The following is a 10,268-nucleotide window of genomic DNA, read 5'->3' as shown; positions in this document are numbered from 1 at the left end:
AGCTGTGAACTTCCATGGGGTTGCTGGGAATTGAACCCAGGTCCTCTGGAAAAGCAAACGGTGCTCTTAAACTGAGCCATTTTCTAACCCATATGTATTTTTTATAAAATTTTAATATAATATAATTATACAATTATACAATTTTCTGTTAATACTTTGAGAATTGTTTTTGAAGAAACTTCTTATGGTTTCCACATATCTGTACTAATTCTATTCTCACCAGCAGTGGCTAAGAGCTTCTCTTTCTTCTCAGCCTGAGCAGCATTTGTTACTGCCTGCCTTTCCATGGCAGTTCTGATTACTATGAGTGGCAGCTCACTGCAGTTTTCAGATTCGGATTAGGAGATTCCTAATTTAAAAGTAATGTTCTTTTTTGATACTGGGTATGACTGTGTAGTCTGGCTGTGTAAACCAGGCTGGCCTCAAAGTCACAGAGAACCACCTATCTTTGCCTCCCAGTGCTGGAACTAAAGGTATGCCCCATCATGTCTGCCTAAAAAGTAATTTTCAAAAAATGATATTCAAGTCAGGCATGTTTGAATATAGTTATAATCACAGCATGCAGGAGGATCCTGAGTTCAAGGCCAGTCTTTCCTGCAAGACTGCCTGCCTCAAAAGAGTAAAAACAAAATATTCAATAATAAAAGGTTTAGAAATTTCAGTGATTTTTCTGTACTTTTTTCCCAATAAGATGTAAAAAGCTAGCATACAGGGACTGAGGAGATAGCTAGTTTGGTTAAGTACTAACCTGGCAAACTTGGTGATTTGAGGTTTACCCCCAGAATCTATATTTAAAAAGCCAGCCAACATAGCATGTATTTATGATACCAGTGCTAAGGAGGTAAAGATAGGAGGATTGCTGGGGTCAGGTAGCAAGGCAGCTTAGTCTACTGTATGATTTTTCAGGGCAATGACACACCCTGTTTCAAAAAAACCAAAGGACTGAGCCTGAATAAAGACACCAGAAGTTGTTCTCTGCCCTCCCCCATGACATTCACACAGTAACTACTCTCATAAGAAATGCACACCTGGACATGCAGTCACACACACACACACACACACACACACACACACACACACACACACACACACACCTCTTACTGAGATGAGAAGTCAAGTCAAGCTTGAGGTCACTATATCAGCTCTTAAATCATTGGAAACACAAATACTAAACCAACTTCACAACCCTTCCTGTCCTGTCAATCAGGGTTCGCTCATTGTTCCCTAAAATAGAAGATGTCATTAACATTCTAATGTTGCCTGCATCATCACGTTGGTATGATCACGTCGCAAGAGATCTGCTTTCTATTGGAGCAGCATTTTATCCCACTGAGTGATTTTTCTGTCTATCAAGATGGCCGGTCCTCACCATGAAAAATTTCCAGGAGGAATCACAGGAACGTTCTACTTTTCTAGTGACGTAACCTCTGTCGCTGTGCCCTGACAAAGAATTCCTCACAGCCACAAGAAAATGGCATCTTCCCACAGGTGACTTCTTTTTTGTTCAGATGATGGGGATATCAATTATGTGTTCAAGACCAGAAAGGAAAAGAAAAGAACACAAACTTCAACTTTGTTAGATTTCCCAAAGGAGAGAGGGCGGCACAGTTCCCTTTTCTTCTCTGCAGTTATATTCAAATTAATTTGCTCCTGGCCCAGTAGACTTCTATTCATTTCTGTAGCTATTGCATCACACCCCAAATGAGTTTCCTCTTTCTATTGTTGGATAAGTTTTCACACAATATTTGAAAACTTTCTGTTTCCTCTTCATTTGGTGATGTGTGTGAAGCAGTTTCTTCACACTCTTTCCTCTGGGAGTCTTCCTGAGGAAAATGATGATCCGTTGCTGGCAGAACATTCTGAATCGTGGGGGAGGAGAGGACCAGGGAAGGCATACTTTTGTCTGTCTTTGGCTTGTCTAATTATGGTGCATCTGAGGCCTTTTAGGGTTTTTACACTAAGTAATTTTTCATTGATCATATCAATATATTACAGTAGAGACCACTTCTTTTAAAGTGTGTGTGTGTGTGTGTGTGTGTGTGTGTGTGTGTGTGTGTGTGTGTGTGTGTGTTTATGCCACCACAGGAGTGTGGTCAGAGGACAACTTTCTGAAGGTGATTCTCTCTTTCCACATTTATGTGGGCTCCAAGATCTATCTCAGGCCACCATGCTCTCACGATAAAGGCCTTTACCTGCTGAACCATCTTGCCAGCCATAGAAACCATTTATTAAGATTGTATAGTATCTAAGGCATAGATCACACTGCTGAATTTCATCACCATCCTAACACATGGGTCAGATTACCATTTTCAGTAGATGAAGAATGTAAATTTTAAAATCCAGGGAAATTGCTTAAGATCAGTCAATTGCAAGTAGGGAGGATTGCTTGACTCCTTAGGAGTACCCAGGGCTCCTACAGTGTTGCCCCCCAGATCAGCAGCAGCTGCAGCATTACCTGTTACCTAGGGAATTTGCTAGAAATGCAAATTCTCAACCGGCACTTAGGATGGATGGACTCAGAAATCCCAGGCCAAGAGTGGCAGGTGGGAAGCAAGCTGTGATTTAACCAGCCCTTCAGGTGCCTCTGATGATGCTAATGTTAAAGGTTCAGTGAGCTTTGCTTTCTTTGTACAACTGCATGACACTTGCAATTAGAAAACTGTGAAGATCACCAGAAAATTGACTCCAGATGTTTGGGTTGCTTGGCCAGGAACTGGGGAGTGCCTGTGGCTTTCTGTTTCTCAGCAAGATGCCTGGAATAGCCCATGGTTTATGAGACCCTCTCCCTAAGTTTTCAAGGACTGGGCAGTTGATATTCTTCTGAATTCCCCTAAGTAGCTGAAATCTGAGGACAGACTCTCTCTGTCTGGTCCCTATTGTCACCACTATCAGCCCATGCAAGATGATTCTCACACTTCCCTATGGGGGAAAGGCAAGTAAGGAGAGATGTTGGGGACCAGAGTACCTCCCAGTTTCCTCTTTCTTCCAAGGGTGTTATAAAAACAGTGAACTGTGACCCTTCTGGCCTCTTTGCCTGTGAAATTAATCTTCATCTAATAAGATGCTAGAACTGAGATATACATTTGGTCTAATTTTCTCTTGTTGTACAAAGGATTACAAACCTAGTATTCACAATATAAATGTGTTACTTTATAGTTCCATGGGACACAAGTCCAACATGGGTCTCATTAGGATAAATTCAAAGCTTTAGCAAGGCTGTGCTCTTGAGTAGAATTTTTCTCTTTTTTCCATTTTTTCTTTTTTCTATTTCCAATTTATAAAAGCCACATCCTTTGGCTCTTGGCTCTCTTCCAAACCAAAAATGTTGTATGCCTTTGGCCATTCTTTTATTTATCTTTCTGGATACTTGTTATAATATTGGAGAACCTAATTTAATCCCTTCTCAGGCATTTAACTTAATCACATCTGCAAAGTCCCCTTTGCCAATCAAAGTAATGCACTTACAGCAAATCTTATGAAAGAAAGCTTTCATAAGAGCTTTGATTTAATTGGATGCTGGCTTACAGTTCCAGAGGCTTAGTACATTTTCATCATGGTGGGGGGCATGCAGATAACACTGGAGCAATAGCTAAGAACTACTTCCTGATCTGGAGAGAGAGAGAGAGAGAGAGAGAGAGAGAGAGAGAGAGAGAGAGAGAGAGAGAGAAAGAGAGAGGGAGAGAGAGAGACTCAGAACTTGCCATAGGCTTTTGAAACCTCAAAGCCCACTCCCAATAACACACTTCCTCCAACAAGCCCACACCCCCTAGTCCTTATAATCCTTTCACATAGTACCACTTCTTGGTGATGATGCATTCAGATATATGAGCCTATGGGGCCATTCAAACCAAGATAAAATCTACATTTTATTGAGTGCTCATAAAAGTATAGGTAATCATAGCTTGAAAGAGTACAGAAATCATAAGGTAGCTCAAAAACAAGGTGATACTTCAGGAATGTGAGTGTAAACGCAGTGTCTGATGGGACCCAAAAAGGGTGCTGAACTGTCACAGGTGAGTCTCTCCATTGGGTTGTAGGAATTGAACTTGGTTCCTCTAGAAGAGTAGTACTTGCTTTTAACTGCTGGGTCATCTCAGTAGCACCCTGTACCCCACACACATACTTTTTGCTAGGGTCTTGATTTGGCTAGTTGTTTGCTTTGGCTTTGTTTTTGTTCTGTCAACTCGACACAAGCTAGAGTCATCTGGGAAGAGGACACCCCATTGAGAAAATTCCTTCCTCAGATTAAGCTAAGCATACCATGGGAGCCAGCCAGTAATGGCTTCTATTTCAGTTCCTGCCTCCAGGTTCCTGTCTTGAATTTCTTCCCTGACTTCCATTCATGATGGACTGTGGATTGTGATGTGTAAAGCCACATAAACCATTGCCTCCCCAAGTTGAATTTGTTGTGATGCATTTTTGCAGCAATTAAAACCTTAACTAGGACATATCTCATGTGTCCCAGGCTGGCTTCAAGCTTATTAGATAACTGAAGATGACTTGCAACTCCTGACCCTCCTCCTGCTTCCTTCCACCTCCCAGGTGCTGGAATTACAGCCTTCATTCCACCGTCACTGGGAGTACAGGTTTGCACTGCTAAGCCTGACTCATCTGCTGTGTATTTCTCTTCTCAGACTTGCATACCTGACCTCAATAAAGCAGTACAAGGAAGCAGGCAAAGACAGGAAATGGGCTTACTCAAGTTTAACGAGTAAACCTAAATCTAAATCTGTCATCTTTGTCTTTATCTCTTTCTACTCTATGAGACAAGACAGTTCCCAAGAAAGCTGTGAGACTACAAGCTCTGGTCACACATTCTAGTAAATCAAAGAAGGATGACAGAAGTGAGAATTTGCTGTATGTTTGACATTGACTGAACTTTGGAAAGGTGGTTTGTAATGGTAACTCTCAAAGATGTACGGGGTGCTCATTTGGTGTACTCTGAAATTTCCTTGGCTGATGCATGACTTTCATAACAGTGTCTTGACATTTCATTTTCTAGACAAATGGGTACCAAAAATCAAACTGTCATTGTGGAAACATCTGGGATAGCCATCTGTCCCATCTTTATTGAGCTCTTGAAAGACTTGGTGCTCATTCTTATCCCTGGTGTTATTTGACTTCAAACAATATGAAAGCTAGGGCTTCTAAGAGACTCACAATGATTTCTTATGCTTTTCCTTCTTCTCTCTTTCTAAAGGCACACAAAACATCTTTTCCATGTTCTTCATTTCTTTTGGGGCCATCCTGGTTCTTCTTGCTTTTCTCTTCAATCACTACTGTCCAGGAACACCAGGAAGAATAAGAGATGGGAACTCAAGCAAGGATAATTCTAGTTTGTCAATTATGTGCTTGCCATGGCTACAACAATGAAAAGGAAAAAAATGCCTTTCCAAGCACAGGCACTAGGGACCAATTCTATGAAAAGAGTTTATAAAACATCTCGATCAACAGGATCAGTGGGACAGGAGAACTTGTGACAAACGTGACTCCTTGGGACCCACTACAGATTTACAGACCAATGCTTTCAAACAATCTCTAAGGTGATTCTAATGCAAGCTCCATGCTCTCTTGACCTAATTACAGCAGACTGGACCAGAGATGGCTTTCCCACTCAAGTGCAGCCAAACCTCTGGCTCCACTTTGGGCTTATGGTGTTTTGTAGTGTGTGGAAGGGAGGCAAACCAGGCTTCCCCTCCGCAGAAGCCAAATAGGGAAATTGATCTTTTTTGAGCATCACTGTAGCAAGAGGAGTAGATGCTGAGCGAGGCCACAGAAGGTCATGAGCATGCTTGAAACAGGAAGTGTAAGTAGAAGTTTTGAAGCTAAATAAATTTTTAATGTAAAAGAAGGGAAAGTAGAAGTAGGCATGCTAACAGGAAAAGAAGACACAAGTGTACGGGGAGATGCAGAAGTTGGTGAAATGAGGAGTGAAGTGGAGAAGAAACCACGTGGAGCTGAAGAGCACCTGCGTTGAAGATCTATGGAGCTGGTGTGTACTCTAAACCAGTCCCCAGCTCACAGTTCTGTTCTTCACAGTGTGCTAGCTCCTTATGCAAAACGTCTTTTTTTTTTTTTTAAATAAAGAAAACTTGTGATATTGAGGATTGAACCTAGGACCTTGAATATGCTGGACCAGCACTCAAATATCTAACCATACCCTCTTCCCTGAAGTCTAGTCATTCCAAGTAACGGAATCGGCATCTTCTTTTCTAGGATTATTAAATGTCTTCTCATTGCCCAGCATTTGAGAGGCTAAGGCAGAAGAGTTAGGAGTCTCAGACCAGCCTGGGCTACATAGTGAGGTCAACAAATGCTAGGGCAGCATGAAGAGACAAACTTTCAAAAATTAAAAAAGAGTCCTGTAGAATATAGAATTATAAAGAGGAGAGGGAGTGATGGAACAGAAAGGATTGAATAGAGAAGGGCTGGGTGCAGCATAAAGGAAGACGTATGGAAAGCCTAACATTGGAGGGCTTTTGAAAATCCCATGTCGCATCCTACTACTTAAGATGGTTCCCAAAACATGTATGTATGTATGTATGTATGTATGTATGTATGTATGTATGTATACACACACACACACTGTTTAAGTGGAGTTACCACATAGTAGGAAGACAGTATCCCAATTAGATACCACACACTATCAAATAAAACCCCCAGTACCAGGAATGGGCTACAACGCTCTCTCTGTTGTTGACAAATGGGGTCGCATAGTTTTCCAAAGATTTCCAGCTATTGACATTGATCTTGGTTACCCTCTAGAAATTGATTCTAAGACCATATTGCTGAAGACATCTCATATTTACTGAGTTATAAATATAGACACACTATCTGGAAGGATAATCATTCCTGGATAGTTTATAATGTTGGAAGGTCGTATGCACACAACTAGAGGAGAAAAGTCTCACTCAACTCTGAACATTGTAAGCTATAATAATAATCTACCTAACGGATATACCCATGGATACAATCGTGGCATAATGTTTTGGGAGTAGCTAACAACTTTCTGCTTGGATTTAAGGCCTGCTCCATTAAATGGAACCCATACCTGGCACTGTTTGTTTGTTTGCTTTTCAAGACAAGGTTCCACTGTATAGCTTTGGTTGTCCTTGACTCGCTTTGTAGACCAGGCTGGCCTTGAACTCACAGTGATCCACCTGTATCTTCCTGAGTGCTAGGATTACAGGTGTGTTCCACTGCACCTGGATTTTTTTTTTTTTTTTAACCTAGCACTGTTAACAAGGCCAAAAGCCAGTGTCTAGATAGGTCATTTGCCTTAGAGAAACCCCACTCTTATTATTCTGTCAAATGAATACAATGTTAAAATGATCCCTGATGACTTATTGCTATACTTGTAGATCACCAGAGAAGCTTCTTGCAATTGATGCCAATCAACACAGTGACTCTCAATTGGTCAATGTGCAGAAAGCACAAGACTTTGAAGTGCTTATCTCCAAATGGGAGGGCTATGTCAAGCCCCTCCCCTAATCACTCAGGGATCTTTACGGACTTGGGTACAAAATTACAAAATCCAGAGGCAGAGGATGACTTGAAGGAAACTACTTTCTGAGTGCAACAGGGAAGTTGCACATATGAATTCATAGCAACTGTGACCGTCTGCAGGAGACACGTTCAAGCTCAAGTCAAAGTACCAACATAAGGCAGAAGTTGAGCACTAAGTCCCCCTTGCTGAGGCCCTATTGACATTAGATAGTTGCTGGGAGAGAGACAATTTTCTTTAGTGGTGTGGCACTCAGTATATGAACACACATCAGGATGGATCCCAAAGGTAACTGGGCAATACAAACTAGACTAGATAGATAAAACAACAACAACAACAAAATAAACCACAAACAACAACAAAAGAGACAGAAAGAACATAAAATTGGGCAGGTAGAGAGTTGGGGTAGATCTAGGGGGACTTTGGGGAGTGGTAAATATAAAAAATACATTGTATGAAATTCTTAAAGAATTAGTACAAGTATTTGAAAATAAAAACCAAACCAAAGAAAATAAGCCAGGTGTAGTGTCCTTCACCTTTAATCACAGCAACTGAGAGAAAGAAAAGAAAAGAAAGAAAGAGAGAAAGAAAGAACAGAAGAAAAGAGACCTAAAGTGTCAAAGTTAATAGGTGTTTTAACCACATAAGACTTTTAGAAGAGCCTGGTTAGAGAGCTGCATAGAAGAATTTTCTTACCCTTAAGTGTTCCCACCGTCTTCTTTTATTCAAGATATGGAGAAAAATGTCCAATTGAAATTCTTCTTGTTTTTCATATAAAATAAATTTATGATAGTAAAAACTAAACCCAATAATCTTCAACTATTCTTTTGTACTAAATAACATTCTCTAAGAATTTCAGATGTTTCCAAAACTTAATGTCAGTTCCACAAAGGCAAAAATATCTTCCTGTTTTGTCCCCTGTACATACCCTGTGCCGGGTTTGCAATATTGATCATTCATTCATTTATTTAGCAAATGTTTACTTAATATTTATACACATTGTGTTGGTTACTTTTATTTTATTGTCAACTTGACACAATCTAGATTCACCTAAAAAGAGAGTTCACCTGAAAATGTTCCTTAATCAGATTGGCCTGTGGCCAGTCTGTGAGGCATTGTCGTGATTGATGGTTGATATGGGAAGGCCCAGCCCACAGTGTGCAGCACCAGCTTTAGGCAGGTGGACCTAGGCTATATGAGAAAGCTAGCTGAGAAAACTAGAGAGGGAGTCAGTAAGTATCATAAGTCTATGGTTTCTACGTCAATTCATGCTTGAGTTTCTGCCCTAACTTCCCTCAGTGATAGACTGTGACCTAGAAGTGTAATCCAGATAAACCCTTTCTTTCCCAAAGGGTGTTTTAGTTATGGTATTTGTCATAGCAACAGAGGAGCAAACTAGAACTGATACTGAACATTTTAGGCATTAAGAATATAGCATCACACATTGTGTGTTTGTGTGTGTGTGTGTGTGTGTGTGAGAGAGAGAGAGAGAGAGAGAGAGAGAGAGAGAGAGAGAGAGAGAGAGAGAGAGAGAGAGAGAGAGACTCTATCCCTGTAAAGAATGGGAAAAGCAAACACCATCCTTCCAGGTAGTGACAGGTGCTATACAGTCTGCAGGAGAAGGGTTGTGATGGGAAGAAAGCGGAATATTGGGGCATCAAAGAAGATGTCTCAGATTCTGCCATTTTGTGTTGAAGCACGATGGTTAAGAGAGGACCAACTATGTAAAGGATAAAGCATCCAGATGGGAAGAGCAGCACATGCCAAGACCCATTGGTGTCTTGTGAGCACCGAGAAGACAGCAACTGACACAGTGATTACAGAAAAACTTACAGGGAAATAAACTAGAACGTTCCTGGTTGTGTGTGACAGTCAGCAGGTGTGTGCACTGAGATTTATGACAGAATGCACTGCCTGGTCATCTTTCAGTGTTAAAACTAAAAACAGTGGCCAGTACTCTTCACAGGCAGCCCCAGCCACTCTGAACATGAAGGGAAGGGAAGAGTCTAGATATTTGAGCTCAGTGCTCCCCCCCTCAAATATGGCCTTTGCTCAGAAGCACCTGGCTGCACTGACCTTAGCATTCTTCATGAAAAACTAGACTTAGAAGCTCTTCCTACCCAGTGTATTTTCTGTTTCCTCTTTCCTCAGATGTCAGCTTGTATTTACCTACTGGCTTTTTCCTGTTGCTATCTCAACCAATGGGTCTCTTGGGTTTTTGGTTACATCATGTCATATTCTTTTTTTTAAATACAAATGCTTTATTTAACAGTTGCAGGTCATTCCACGGGTTAAGTGGTGGATATCCAGGACCCAGCAGCAGGGTCAGCGCAACCTCCGAGCCGCTCTTTCTGACTCCAATAGGGTGAGCACATCACCCTCTGGGACGGGGCCTTTGACGTTTCCGATGATAGAGCGGCTGGTGTCATACATAAATTCCACATGCCTGCGTGCACTGTCCCTGCGAACCGGTCCTGCCCAGCACTTTGGTTACCCTAGCCAGCTTTATGGGTTGCACGCGGCTCGTGTCCATGATGGCGGCGATCTGGCGGACCATGTCATATTTTTCTTAACTTTAATATTTTTTTAAATTGAATCACTTTACAGCCTGATCCCAGCCATCTCCCTCTTTGTTGCATCCCTTCCAACCAGCGGAAAATAAGGACGCGACCCGAACTTTCTTCTCCAGGCAGTTTATTCAGGAACCTTTTCAGCAAGCTTCTTCTTCTCCTGCTCGCTCGCTTCTTCTTCTCCCGCTCGCTTC

At 41.5% G+C, this 10,268-nt stretch overlaps 1 pseudogene; it reads right to left on the bottom strand.

Moving 5' to 3' along the window:
• Window positions 1-9,758: 9,758 nt before the first annotated feature.
• LOC127196845 (40S ribosomal protein S28-like) lies at window positions 9,759-10,037 on the bottom strand (annotated as a pseudogene).
• Between the last annotated feature and the right edge of the window lie 231 nt (window positions 10,038-10,268).

The sequence above is a fragment of the Acomys russatus genome, chromosome 13 (assembly GCF_903995435.1).
Source record: "Acomys russatus chromosome 13, mAcoRus1.1, whole genome shotgun sequence".
Classification (NCBI taxonomy): domain Eukaryota; kingdom Metazoa; phylum Chordata; class Mammalia; order Rodentia; family Muridae; genus Acomys; species Acomys russatus.
This window is presented reverse-complemented; position numbering and strand designations above follow the sequence as displayed.